The 15,369-nt window shown below is 36.0% G+C and overlaps 1 protein-coding gene across 10 annotated transcripts in view; it reads right to left on the reverse strand.

Annotated features, from left to right (window-relative positions):
- NCOA1 (nuclear receptor coactivator 1) overlaps nt 1-15,369 on the reverse strand; it is a 237,818-nt gene that overhangs the window by 167,561 nt on the left and 54,888 nt on the right. For all 10 annotated transcript variants that reach the window (XM_032353140.1, XM_032353141.1, XM_032353142.1 and 7 more), the window contains one exon: nt 14,269-14,400. The gene's annotated coding sequence lies outside the window, so the exon portion shown is untranslated. Of the gene's footprint in view, nt 1-14,268; nt 14,401-15,369 lie in introns of those variants that run through there.

Raw genomic sequence — 15,369 nt, forward strand, 5'->3', positions numbered from 1 at the left:
CTGAGCTACTTAGGCAGCCCTAGGATACCATAATTCTTTTTATTATTATTATTATTAACATATAATGTATTACTTGCTTCTGGGGTACAAGTCTGTGAATTATCAGTCTTACACAAATCACAGCACTCACCATAGCACATACCTTCCCCAATGTCCATCACCCAGCCACCCTATCTCTATGTCCCCAACCCCCAAACAACCATCAGTTTCTTTCCTGAGATTAAGAGTCTCTTATGGTTTGTCTCCTTCCCTGTCCCATCTTGTTTCATTTTTTCCCTCCCTATCCTCTATGACCCCCTGTCCTGCCTCTCCAATTCTTCATATCAAAAAGATCCTATGATAATTGTCTTTCTCTATTAACTTATTTCACTCAGCATAATACCGTCTAGTTCCAACCATCATTGCAAATGGCAGAATTTCCCTTTTTTGATGGCTGCATAATATTCAATCATATATATATATATATATATATATATATATAAATTTAAAAAAGGAATTATGGTATTCTGAATCTTGTTCAGAATATAGGTGATATATATACATATATCACCTCTTCTTTATCCATTCATCTGTTGATGAACATCCAGGTTCTCTCCACAGTTTGGCTATTGTGGACACTGCTGCTATAAACTTTCAGGTGCACATGTCCCTTCGGATCACTACATTTGTATCTTTAGGGTAAATACCCAGTAGTGCAACTGCAGGGTCATAGGGTAGCTCTATTTTCAACTTTTTGAGAAACCTCCATGCTGTTTTCCAGAGTGGCTGAACCAGCTTGCGTTCCTGCCAAAAGAGTAGGAGGGTTCCCCTCTCTCCACAACCCTGCCAACATCTGTTGTTTCCTGACTTCTTAATTTTAGCCTGACTAGTGTGAGGTGGTATCTCACTGTGGTTTTGATTTGTATTTCCCTTATGCTGAGTGATGTGGAGCACTTTTTCATGTGTCTATTGGCCATTTCGATGTCTTCTTTGCAGAAATATCTGTTCATGTCTTCTGCCCATTTCGTGATTGGATTATTTGTTCTTTAGGTGTTGGGTTTGGTACGTTCTTTATAGATTTTGAATACTAGCCCTTTATCTGCTATGTCATTTGCAAATACCTTCTCCCATTCTGTCAGTTGTCTTTTGGTTTTGTTGTCTGTTTCCTTTGCTGTGCAAAAGCTTTTGATCTTGATGAAGTCCCATAGTTCATTTTTGCCCTTTCTTCCCTTGTTTTTGGCAATATTTCTGGGAAGAAGTTGTGCGGCTGAAGTCAAAGAGGTTGCTGCCTGTGTTCTCCTCAAGGATTTTGATGGATTCTGGTCTCACATTGAGGTCTTTCATCCATTTTGAGTCTATTTTTGTGTGTGGCATAAGGAAATCGTCCAGTTTCCTTCTTCTGCATGTGGCTGTCCAATTTTCCCTACACCATTTGTGGAAGAGACTGTCTTCTTTCCATTGGACATTCTTTCCTACTTTGTCGAAGATTAGTTGACCATAGAGTTGAAGGTCCATTTCTGGGCTCTCTATTCTGTTCCCTTGAACTATGTGTCTGTTTTTGTGCCAGTACCATACTGTCTTGATGATTACAGCTTTGTAATAGAGCTTGAAGTCTGGAATTGTGATGCCGCCAACTTTGGTTTTCTTTTTCAACATTCCTCAAATACCATAATTCTTGATCAACCACCCTACCACCGCTGAAGGTTCCAGAGAGTGAAAATGAGAAAGGATGCACCAGGCAAAACTGCCTATTTATTCAAGGGTTTGGACAACAAGCAACTAGGGAATCTTCCACCTCAGTTACAGGTCAGTCTAACACTTGGAACACTGAGAATAAGCCAACTGGGTTTTTTGGCTTCTTTTATACATAGGTCCACATCTCTTTTTTTTTTTTTAATATTTTATTTATTTGAAAAACAGAGATCACAAGTAGGCTGAGAGGCAGGCACAGAGAGGAAGGAAAGCAGGCTCCCTGCTGAGCAGAGAGTCCAATGCAGGGCTCCATCCCAGGACCCTAGGATCATGACCTGAGCCAAAGGCAGAGACTTTAACCCACTGAGCCACCAGGCACCCCCTTTTTTGTTTTCTGAACATACCAACTTTGCTCCCATCTCAGACTTTTGCTTCTGTCATTCCTTCTACCAGGAACATTCGTTCTCCAGATTTCTCTGTGTCTCACTTCCTCAGTTCACCCAGACCTGGGTGACCTCAGCACAAATATCTCCTCAGAGAAGCCTTCTCTGACTTTTCTAGTTACAACAGTCCTCCCCCAACATCCATTCCCCTATCCTCCCTACCCCCTTTTACTTGTAAAGAGGTGGGGATTAAATTTAAAGGTTTTTATTTATTTATTTGACAGAGACAGAGAGATCACAAGTAGGCAGAGAGGCAGGCAGAGAGAGAGAGGAAGGGAAGCAGGCTCCCCGCTGAGCAGAGAGCCTGATGCGGGGCTGGATCCCAGGGTCCTGGGTGGCTCAGTGGGTTAAACCGAAGGCAGAGGCTTTAACCCACTGAGGCACCCAGGCGCCCCCACAGGGGTTCTATTAACCCATAGAAAGGAAGAAGGAAAAAATAATCCAGCAACTATTTCCACAAACAGCCATGATGGACTAACAGGAATCCAATTAATCCTCCTGCCTTATATAACCAGAAAACTTGATAAAATGGATTAATAAAACAAAAATTTTCAGATATTGAACAACAGTCAGAGCAGGAGTGGGATTCTTGAGAAAGTGGGAAAGGAAAATGAGGTGAATCCTATAAATGCCCCACCTCACACCCTTGAAGCAGTTTCTAGGATGCAGCATAGTATGTATTTCAATGAGCCTGGAAATCTCAGAGGGTTGAGGAGACAGAGAATGACACTCAGGGAGGCCAAGGCACCCAGAATTTGTGGAAAAGCACACCAGAGAAAAGGGACTGCACAGAAAGACAGAGCTCCAGAGATCTGCAGAGGCGTCCCCTTCAAGGCTTTGACAGGTAGTGACCTGTCCTGTATGAGAGGAAACTACTTAAGGTTGGTGAAAGGACCACTGAAAAATAAATAGGCCAAAGAATTCTTAAAACTCATACAAGATTAAGAATACTTAGTATTCCCAAGAAGTTGAATGAAAAGACCTCATAATACATGAGACATTAAGTCTTCAGAAGGTGTCAACTCTAAATTAGTTCTAGGAAAACAGGATCCTCTAGACCCACCCTAACAAATCTTCCTCAAAACAAAACAAGTCTCAAAAAAGCATCAAAGAGATTTCAAAAAATTCAACTGCATGCCAAAACTTAGACTAACATCATTGAAAGGAATACAACAAAATCCAGCACCCAGCAACATAAAATTCACAAAGTATGACATCCAATGAAAAATTACCACGCATATAAATTAAAAGGGAAATATGACCTATAACCAGGAGAATGACAAATCAATAGAAACAGATGCAGAACTGACAGAGACACAGAACTTGGCAGACAAAGATGTTAAAAGAGCTACTATAAATATGCTCAATATGCTCAAGAAGGTAGAGAAACACATGGAAGTGTTGAGGGATAAGTGAAAGATTTTTTTAAGCCTGAAATGGAAATTCTAGAAATGAAAAATAGAGTATCTGAAATGAAAAATATACACTGGATGGGATTAACAGCAGATTCAACACTTAACTTCAAAACACAGCAACAGAAAAATATCCAGAATGAAGCACAAAGAGAAAAAAAATACCGAGAACAATAAAGGAAAAACAGAAAGAGACAAATGATGTATAGTAATATATCAAACAATTTAATATACATGTAATTGGGGTCCTAAAACTAGAAGGAAGAAGGTGATAGAAAAAATATTTGGAGAAATGATGGGCACCACTTTTCAAACCATAAACCCACATATCCATGAGGCTCAATAAAATCCAAAAAGGAAAAACAAAGCAAAACACACTTAGAAATATAATCAAACTTCTGAAAACCAGTGATTAAGGAAAAATGGAAAAAGGTGCCAGATTATGTACAGAAAAACAAACACTTCTCATCAGAACCTATGCAAATGAGAAGTCAATGGTTTAACAGTACTAAGTATTAGAAGAAAGACACTGTCAACGTAAAATTCTGTATCTGGTTAAAACATATTTCAAAATGAAAGTGGTAATGTTTTCAGACAAAGGTTGAGAAAAATCCATTACAAGATATGCAATGCACTTAAATGCTCTCTAGGCAAAAGGAAAAGAGCATCAAGTCAAAACTTGGATCCACAGGAAGGAATAAAGAGCACTGGTAATAGTAAATATATTAATACATACAAAAGACATTTTGTCTAAGTTTTTAATTTCTGGCTTGTTTTCTCCCAATTATCTTAATTTCAGTAAAAATCTCTGCTTACAGCAGAAATGTAAGTAACTCCCCCAAAAGAATCTCATTCTCATGAAAAAAAAAAGTCTCACTCTCATGAAATAACCATTAATATATTCATACAGATTTCATAACATTAGTTGGGCATATTTCCATCTTTTTATAATCTCTAGAATAGTTTCTCACCATAGGAAGTGTATGCTCCTTGAAAGTTAGAAAAAACTCACTGGCAAACGATCTGGCCCCAGAACCAATTTCTGGAGGAAATTCCTTAAACTTTCTTCCATAGTTCTTGGTTTACCCAGATTTTCTCCTTAACGTAGTTTGAGTGTTTAACAATTCATTTCAAAGAGATTTCAAATCAACTGGCTTACAGTTAAATAAAGCTGTCTCTTTTCTATCTATCTTTCCAAAAAAAACCCCTCTTATCCATATATATTCTGTTTATTCCTTCATACTTTGGTTTTCTATTTTCCTTGATAAGATTAGATTTATTTGTTTTTTAATCCTAAGAAACAGCTCTTAGATTTTTCAGGTCTATAGTTTCTGTTTTTTAATGTATCTGTTTCTGCTTTTATCTTATTTATACCCTTTCTTTCCCCTAAGCATTTATTTTGTTGGTTTTATTTGTTATACTGAATTCCACAGTTGAGTTCATTTATTTTTTTAATCATTTTACTTCTAAGGTTGGTATTAATCTTAGCCTAAGTCTCATTTCAGCTAGCTGAATAATCAATTATTGTATATTTGATCTCCTCTTTCACTCAATATTTAAGAACAGTTTCTGTCTGGTTTTTCCAAGTGGTTGGAGTAGTACATTTTAAACTTCTGTTGTAGGAATAAAATGGACTCAAAAAGTCTCAGATTTTCTGTAATTTACTGAGGTTTTTCCTTTGTGGTTTAACCTAAAATTTATGGGGGTCATTTTGTTGTTGTTGTTGCATGGTCAACTGGAAAAGTATTCTTAACGCCAAATTTAAGCAAAAGCTTTAGAATTGACTAAATAAGCACCATTATGAAAGCAATGTAGGTTTTGCACTACAGTCAATCTTTTACTTTTAACTAGCATTAAATGCATCCATATACTAAGAGTAAGGACAGAGGTTCTCAGTTTTGCACCAAACTTAATTTTAATGTTTACATTGCTAGATGCGTAATAGATAAAAAGAGTTTAATGTAAGGAATTTCTAACTTAAACGAATGTCTAAAAGTTCTTGAAAGTTTCAATAGCTTTTTAAATTCATTTCCATGTTAAACACTTCCATATTCATCTTTAATTGAGGAAATTAAAGTAATAAAATATTGGTACATCATCCATGTCAAACACCGTTTTCTAAAAACAAAAAATCATCCCTCCTTCTTCTCTAAAATGGTAAAATGTGATCTGACTAGTGAGTAGCAAGTTAGAATTATGATCTTTCTTGTATAAGATACTATACCCCAAAGATACTATACTCCAACTAATACATCTTTGATTACAGTAACTTTTAAGGAGCTCTATCATATCAGAAATTTATACTGAACTAGCTACATCACTGGTTTTGCAAAATCTATGCTTCTGCAGTTTGAACCAGAATACACTTTCTTTTCTAATCCTGATTAAAAGTTAGTTTCTGGGGGTACCCAGGTGGCTCAGTTGGTTAAGCAAATGCCTTCAGCTCAGGTCATGATCCTGGAGTCCCTGGATGGAGTCACGCATTGGGCTCCCTGCTCAGCAGGGGATCTGCTTCTCCTTCTGCCCCTCCCCCTGTTCTTGCTCTCTCTCTCAAATAAATAAATAAAATCTTTTTTAAAAAATAGTTATGTTCTTGGGGCACCTGGGTGGCTCAGTGGGTTAAGCCGCTGCCTTCGGCTCAGGTCATGATCTCAGGGTCCTGGGATCGAGTCCCGCATCGGGCTCCCTGCTCAGCAGGGAGCCTGCTTCCCTCTCTCTCTCTCTGCCTGCCTCTCTGTCTACTGTGATCTCTCTCTGTCAAATAAATAAATAAAATCTTTAAAAAAAAAATAGTTATGTTCTAAAGTCAACTTTTGGTTTTCCTCCAAGAGAAAGAGATGGATGAATCCTGACTCTACTGCAAATTAACTTTAAAGTAAGCCTTACTGAGACACCTGGATGGCTCAGTTGGTAGAACACATGACTCTTGATCTCAGGATTTTGAGTTCAAGCCCCACCACTGGGCCTGGAGCCCACTTAAAATATGGAAAAGTAAACCTTATTAAGACCCCATTTCTTATACATAAAATAGATGCAATAATAGTTTACATCTCACAGTTATAGGGATAGAATCTAATATTACATATAAAGTGTCACAGTGCCTGGCTCATGGTGAACATTAAATATTAACTATTATTATTATATTTTTGTTTTCCTCATGTCAGCTTTCTTTTTTTTTTTTTTTAATTTACTAATCCCAAACTCTGTAAATGGCCACATTAGCTATGTCTCCTCATTTAAGATCATATATGGAACAATAAACATCTCAATGCCTTTATTAACTAACTGAAAACAGATACTAAATTGAGTACCTCTCAACTATGCTTAACTACTATCATTTTGTTTCCAAAGTATCCAGTGTAGTTTAGAAAGTATTTCATCTTTCCACTGAAAGCTTTCATGATCAGAGAATGAGTTTCTATCATACATATTCATTATTTATTTTAGTCTTCAAAAAGTATCTTTTGTCTCTAACCAGTAAACTATAACCCATAACAACAAAACCTCTACTTTAGTAGTCAAGTGACCATTGTTCAATTTCAATAGCTATGCCACTCAATAATTATAGCTTTCATTTGAAAAATGGAATTCTTGTACTTTACCATCTTCAGTTTCCAAATAGCTTAATACCATTTTCAAAAATACCACTAAAGATACATTAGGTTGCTGAAGTTGATTGCTATACAAAATCACAGGTGCACCTGAGTTAGAGGAAGGAGTGTGGTACAGAAAAATAGTACAGTTTTTAACTAGCTATACCAGGTCTATGGATGGCTACCTTCTATAACTTTTAGGAAAAGGCTGTAACTGCGATTCATCTCTTTTTCTTGAGGGTGAAACCAAAAACAGTCCTTCTAGGAAGAAAAGTATATGCCTCCTTAAATGAAACTTAGCTATCCTAAAACCCATGGAGTTGGGACAAGTCACATTTCACCCTAAATTGTTCCCACCCAACCTCTAATAGGCAAGTATTCTTTTGACGACCAACTCTCAGTAATCTTTCTCAAACTCAGAAATAATTATTTAAAAAGTTCCTTACAGAGAACACAGAGAGTACTCATTAAACCACCAAAACACATTATCAAGTTTTTGCCACCTGTCCCAGGCCTAGGACTTGTCTTAAAATAACCAAGCCATATTCACCCTTTCCCATTTTAAAGATTAAAGAAAAGAAACAATTTTTAAACAAAATTGTAAAGAAGTTACCTTTTAAATCAGAAGACATACGTTTACTAGATACATATTATATGCTAAACCATATACTAAGTGCTTTGCCTAAGTTTATCTTATGTAATTTTATAAAGTTAGGTGGGAAGTAATCATATAACAGGTGTGAGGGTTGGGAGATGGAAGGAATAATTTTATCTAAGATTCAAGAAATTCAGCAAATAGGACCAATGAAATCAACAATTAATTGAAAGTAAAATGAGCAATGAATAGGCTGCTTACAGACCAGGAGGTAAATTTTAAAAAAGAAACAAAACACTACAAGCAGTTACAATACACTTTATTCTGTTTCTTGCTACACACTAATTCTTAGACTAGTAGTGAGTACCTGATATTTGTAAAGAAGTAAACTCAATTGGACTCTGAATTCCTTCAGTATAAAGACAACTTTCAAAATCAAAATTACAAGTGAAAACTGCTATTTAAAAGTTAAAGTCTAGCCAGCACACTAAAACAAACAAAAATAAAAGGTATAAGGATTAGAGCAGAGATGGATAGATACAAAAACCTAGGAAAGCACAGATTCTAGGGTAGAAGGTCTGGATTTGAATCCCAGCTCATAATGTTGGACAAGTTAACGACTACTTCATTAGAGCTCTTATAAGGATCAAACGGGTTAATATGTGTAGTGCTTAGAATAAAAGCCTGGTAAATAGTAAGCACTATATAGTAAAACTGTTCTTTGTAAGCAATATGATTTTCTATACAGAAACCCAAGACTCAAGAAATGATCAGAAATAAGAATTCAGCAGCTTGCTAACTACACATAATTCAAATGATCTCTTATAAGCCAACAGAGAAGTAGATTTCTGGACCTTTTTCTCATGGAAATGTTCAAAAAATCTTAGAGAATAGTACCAAGAATTATACCACTACCACCCCCAATACCAGAAGTGCCTACTGTGTGTGTGTGTATGTGTGTGTGTGTGTGTGTGTGTGTGTAAGAGAGAGAGAGAGAGAGAGAGATCCATCTGGGGACATGAATCTGAATTTAGTGGTCTCTTCTTAAATAAAAAAAAGGATCAAAGGGAGATTTTAAAAAGGACAAACAGGGTGCTGCTTTTCATCAAGGGCATAACTTTAGGACTTATGTTCATTGAAATCCTATCAACGTCAATGACAGTGCTGAGAAATATTGTTCTTTTAAATTGTAAGCCTTGGGAAACTGCTTTTTAAAGTGCCTACTTTAAACAATGACCACATCAACTGAGGCCAATCTGGTTTTATCCCCATCCAGTTTCCCCTCTACTCTGGATAATAATGAAATAGATCCCAGATATATCCTTGCATCTACTATCATTTAAATACATAGCTCTAAAAGGTAATGACTCATTTTTAAATATAACTACATAGGATTATACCTAAAAACTACCAATAATTTCTTAGTATCAAATATGCAGTTAAAATTTCCCTGATTATTTCATAAACATTTACATATCAAAGTCTGAACCTAGATAAAGTCCAATCATTGCTATTAATCTCAGGTTTCCTTCTCATTTTTCTTTTTTTTGTTCCCTACAATTTGTTTGCTAAAAAAACCCAGCTATGTGTCTCAAAGACTTCCCCAAAGCCTAGACTTTGCTAACTGCTTCTCTATGGTATCATTTTATTTGTTTCCCTGATTTCTAGGTTTCCTGTAAACTGGTGGTTGGAGCTAGAAGCTTGATGAGATTCAGGTTCAAGTTCAACTTACTAGGTTATACTGTGACTTTTTATTGAGAGCAATCTAATGTCTTCTCTCTGTGTGTGATGTTAGCAGCCACCAATAATCTTTACTTAGGCCCAGGAATTCACTACAAAATGGTAACATTCTATTTATCACTCCTTTTTCATTTATCAACCAGAATACTCCCCAGAAAAGAAACTTCCTCTCTTCATCTATTTGGTTACACTCAGGTACAGCCGACTCTTTAGCCTACTCCCAAGAAACCTAATGAGAGCTGTTTGTGTTTTTTTTTTAACTATCATTATGAACTCAAAGATTTAAATATTATTGATTATATTGCAGTTATGCTTAACTGATGTTCAAAATGCCTCATCTTTGGCCAGTCAGACCCCATTCAATTAAGCACCTCTGTTGTCTTGACACATACTGTTAGTGTTTGATAACCACCTTGCAAAGATTTCAAGTCCCCATATCTGGAATCATCATTAGCCATAAGCCACTTTCCATATTCAAGTAGTTTCTTTCTTATTCTGTATTCTTACTAAATTAAAAATCACTAGTTCTCAATGATAAATCAGCTGTGTTATATACTCTGGATATTATAGCTGAACATGGACCCAGAAATTTTAACACTATTTTTTACTGAAGTCTACTTTCAGCGTTCCACTGAATGCAAAAAAAAAAAAAAAAAAAAAAATGAAAGAAAGAAAGAAAGAAAGAAAAAAGGCATCATACACCACTCAAAACTAGATTTTAAATGCTTCAATTTGAAAGACTGGAACAGAAAGATTCCTAATCTATTCTCTGCTGTCATTTTGGCTCTGGAAAGTGTTTTTTCATGTTCTATTCCAAAATTCAGGGATGGTTTTTAAAAATGCATAATAAAAATCCACTGTTTTTTTCTTTGATAAATTGATAAAATCATCAAGTATGGGAAATGGTCAAACTCTTAAAGGCTGAATTATTTTGTACCATAATTTTGACTTCTATAAAATCCTCATACCTCCTCTTTAAAATTCATAACTGTAAATATGAACTTATAAGTTCTATTTAAAATACCAAATATATTTACTATGCTGTGTCCCCTTGAAATCATAGAAATGGCATTATCAGTATTAAAGAAATTTTTATCTTATTTTACTAAAAAACTAATTAAACATTAAAAGCCCTGTCACACTACAGAGCTAGCTAGCATGCATCACTATGAAAAAGCAGGATCCTATACTTACTGACCATTTCTTCACAAAACACTGAAAAGACATGGCTTTAGTGGTCAAGAACTGCTTGCATCCACAGTTTTTACCATTTTGATATTAAAGCACAATCAGAAATCACATTATTGAAGGGGTGCCTGTGTGGCTCACTCGGTTAGGCATCAACTCTTGATTTCAGCTCTGGTCATAATCTCAGGGGCCTAAGATCTAGCCCCACAGCAGGCTTTACACAGAAATCCCTCTCCCTCTGCCCCTCCCTCCCCTTGCTCCTGCCCTCTCTAAATAAATAAATAAGCAAACAAACAAACAAATAAATAAATAAACTCTTTAAAAAAAAGACGTATCACTGAATATAATTCTCCCTACAAAAAGCAGGCATGAACTGATAACCTGGTACAATTTCTTTTCCTCACAGATTAAGTGAACCCCTTCCTGCAGCTAACCTTGTGAGGCTTTGATCACAGGAGCCAATGCAACTTCCTCAGGCAACACTGGCTTTAAACAAAGGCCACCAAACACCACGAACAACAAAAACAACAAAACAAAATAACAACAAAGACTCCTCTGCTGCAGTAAGGCTTTCTCAGTGATAAACAGTAACACATCTCTATGAAGTGCTGGTATGTTCTCTGAACATCAGTGCTTTCATCCAACTGAAAAACAAAAATTCTGCTAGCGTGCACACATGACAGTAATTGCTTTTCCAGATGGTATGCCTTTGATAAGGGATTTTTGCCAAAAGCTCATTTTACTTTCTCTCCAAGCATAATATTTGCCATTAACTTTGAAACTGGTTTTACAAGCTTCTCACTAGTAGTGTGAGTTGACCTGTTTTTTGCTATGAGAAGAATAACCGTGAATGATACTTCTCCTCTGTCTTTAGCAACAACATTCATTAATCTCACACTGAGAAGCATTATTTTATATAATTTATACATATTTCACTTTTCATCACAAGTCTAAAAAGTAATATTTCTAAGACAGAAATACTAGTTCATTTCCCCAGGGTGGCATGGAAGTAGAGCAGAGCTTGTGCCCTTTCTATCATGCCACAGAGAAAACTGTATCAAGGGAATACGATTCCCTTAATATGCCCTGTAGACATTTGTTTTCAAATGTTTTGAGTTCAAATAAAGTATTTTTTTAAGGTGCCACTTTAACTTAATGTAAACTGTAATCTAAGATAGAACCTTATACATGTTCTAGGGCCATAATTCAGGTACTGGTTTTATTTTGTTTGGCTCCTCCTCAAAAAAACCCAAAATCTCACAATCTCAAAATCTAAAGTCCCCTCAAAAAAAATTATAAGAAAATACTGTCAAAATGTATCATATATAACTTCTGAGCAAATATTTGTGAAATTTCCACTTCTTTTCATTTTCAAAGGGGAAAATGAAAAATATTAAAGAAAGATATCATGTGCAAATGCTTATAAATGAGTGGGGAGATATAAGAAATTGATGAATTAGAGATATCCTCATTTAAGGAATTAAGCAAATAAATATAGCCTACATAGCACTTTCACAAGTAGAACCATAAATAGTTAACAGCCAAAACCAAGTAGTCAGCAAATTGATCAGAACTTCCTATTCCCTAATCTTAACTTCTGTTGAGATCTGAACATAGTACTATATTACTTAGAAAAGGCTTCCAAAATTTGACCTTATGAGCTCGTTTTAGGATTGTTTTTAAATGGTTTTCAGATGACTGTATTCAGCTTCCCTAGCCCCAAAAGTAAACATCTGAAGTGAAAGTTTTCTTCAACTTCATTTATAATAAAGATATAGAATAATTTCTAATCTTCCCCATATCTAGGAACATGAAGTTACAGAATCATTTACATTCTTCCCCGTATCTAGAATTGTTCTTTGCAAAGCTTGGACAGTCAATGAATGTTATTAAATATTATTGGAAAGAAACAAAAAAAGGTATCTTTAAAATGGTTCTGATAACAAGACATTTATATATTTAATTATCATTATTTTTTGATTCAAAATGACACCACAAAATTCTTAGAGAAGTACAATACATCTACTAGGCACCAAGAACAGTTTTAAAACTTATTATCAAAGCAACCTAATTCTTCTTCACCTGCTATTTGATTCAAGGTAACTTTTCTCTCACAAACATTGCTCAGTTATACCAACCCCGTTAGAAGGCAGCCATGTAACTAAAGCAGTCTAAGGATTTTCTAATATCATGGAATTATTTATTATCTTAGAATTTATTGCTTTATATATTCTTCTTCCAAAACAGAACAAAATGAAATTAATAAATTAATAATCCTTGCAGTAAGTGATACATTATTCTCAGTTTTCTTCTTTGCATTCCAGCAAGATTGATCTACAAACCTCTACAATGAATACAGAGAACCAACCAACTTTGACCTGCCCCTTAAAATAATTATTTTCCAGGGGCCCCTGGTGGCTCAGTGGTTGAAGCCTCTGCCACAATTTGTCGCAGGTCATGATCCCAGGGTCCTGGGATGGAGCCTCGAGTAGGGCTCTCTGCTCAGTAGGGAGCCCGTTTCCCCCTCTCTCTCTGCCTGCCTCTCTGCCAACTTGTGATATCTGCCAAATAAATGAATAAAATCTTTTAAAAAAATAATTATTTTCCATACTTCTTTCTTATTTGGAAAAAACATAATTAAAAGAAAAAATAATTTGTTTTTAAATAAACACCTAACCAAGTATATATCCTATTTGGAATATATGTGTATTTAGAAATAGAGTACTATGTTTGTTTTCTGTTGACACTACATTTCCTTTGATTATTTTCAACTGTCGTATGTAGTCTTTAAGGTGGGGATCCATCCCACGATTTGGAAGTGTCACTTGGTTCTTTAATTACTTATCTCCCTGTCTGGTCCAAGTGAAACTAACCCAACAGATCCCAAAGGTCCTACATGAACAGTCTATGAGGAGTAAAAGTGACACTTCTTGGTGAATAGAAAACACTTAATAATAAATTTAGAAGAGGAACAAAAAGGTTTCCAAATCAAACTAAAGGACAATCGCTAAGATCTCATGTATCATGTGAGCTGACTTGGTTACAGGGCTGAATTCAGCTGCTCATCCCAGACGGTCATGACATAAAATAATTACTAAATTGACACTTATTTATTCCAGTTCTTCTAACATAGTTTACTCAATCTTAATCTGCACCCAGTAGATTTCTTATAATTGAACACGCTTTACTAATTATAAAGACTATCTCCCTTTAAAATCTGGATTTTTTTCTCAACTAGTTTTAGGGGGAAGTGGGTAGGGAAGGTTGAATGAACTCTTCTCTAAAAGCTAACTGTTCTCGGGGCCACTGATTGGCTCAGTCAGTTAAGCACCTGACTGACTCTTGGTTTCAGCTCAGGTCCTGATCTCAGAGTCATGAGACTGAGGCCTGCCTCGCGCTCCATGCTGAGCGCACACTCTGCTTAAGACTCTCTCTCCCTCTCTCTCTGCCCCTCCCCACCAAGCTCTCACATGCTCTCTCTAAAATAAATAAATCTTTAAAAAAATAAATAAAAGCTAACCATTCTAACATAAAAACTTTTAAACTTATGAAATCTATATATAGAAAACAACATTATAAAATGAATTCCAAGGAGTCAGATTAAAGTAAATTTGTGCTTCAAATACCTCAGAAAAAGCAGAAATTCTAAATGTTGATGTCTTCATTTGGGACCAAAATTTCCTACTGCATGCTCTTGCTGATGGTCCTTGATTTTATCAGAGTCAGTTCCAGTTACATTTCCACTAATATGCACAGATCTAAAGTAAGAAAAAGAAGATACATTCATTTAGTCTACTGAAAACATTACAGACTTTAGATTCTACTACATATCACTGTTTCCTGTAAGCATGCAAAGAATCTTATATGGATGCTTTATTTCAAGAAATGACAATTCTCGGGGCACCTGGGTGGCTCAGTCATTAAGCATCTGCCTTCCACTCAGGTCATGATCCCCAGGTCCTGGGATCAAGCACCATGTCAGGCTCCCTGCTTGGCGGGAGGACTGCTTCTCCCTCTCCCACTCCCTGTTTGTGTTCTCTCTCTTGCTGTGTCTCTCTCTGTCAAATAAATAAATAAAATATTTTAAAAAAAGAAAAAAGAAAAAAAAAAGAAATGCCAATTCTCATTTTTGTTCCACTACAGACTTTAAAAGTTGAAATTAAAGATTAATGGCTAAATAAAAAATTAAATTTATAAGAGATCATTAGTTACTCACTTTAAAAGGTTCATATCCCAATGCAGCTATACAGAGCAAGTTGGGTTTTGCACTGGTATTCCAAGGAGATCAGGACCCTCAACTATCAGCTTAATCATCAGAGTTGCTGAGGTCACCCCAGCAGCAGGCGCCTCAGTAACCTGTTTCAGGTAAAGTGGAACAGTAGGAGGAAATGGGATTCCTAGCAGAAGACACCCCAGTGTAATGGCTAGCATTCATTACTGGGTCATTGACAGTGCGATAGGACAAACTTTTTTTAAACTAATGGTAGTATTCTTTTCCCACTTTTATCTCAAAGCTAACTCTTAGGGGTCCCTGGGTGGCTCAGATGGTTAAGTGTCTGCCTTCAGCTCAGGTCATGATCCCGGGGTCCTGGGATTGAGCTCATCAGGCTCCCTGCTCAGCACAGTCTGCTTCCCTCTCCCTCTACCCCCAGCTCGTGCTCACTCATTCGCTCTCCTGCTCTCTCTCTCTCTCTAACAATAAAATAAAAAATATAAATAAATAAATA

The sequence above is a fragment of the Mustela erminea genome, chromosome 7 (genome assembly GCF_009829155.1).
Source record: "Mustela erminea isolate mMusErm1 chromosome 7, mMusErm1.Pri, whole genome shotgun sequence".
Classification (NCBI taxonomy): domain Eukaryota; kingdom Metazoa; phylum Chordata; class Mammalia; order Carnivora; family Mustelidae; genus Mustela; species Mustela erminea.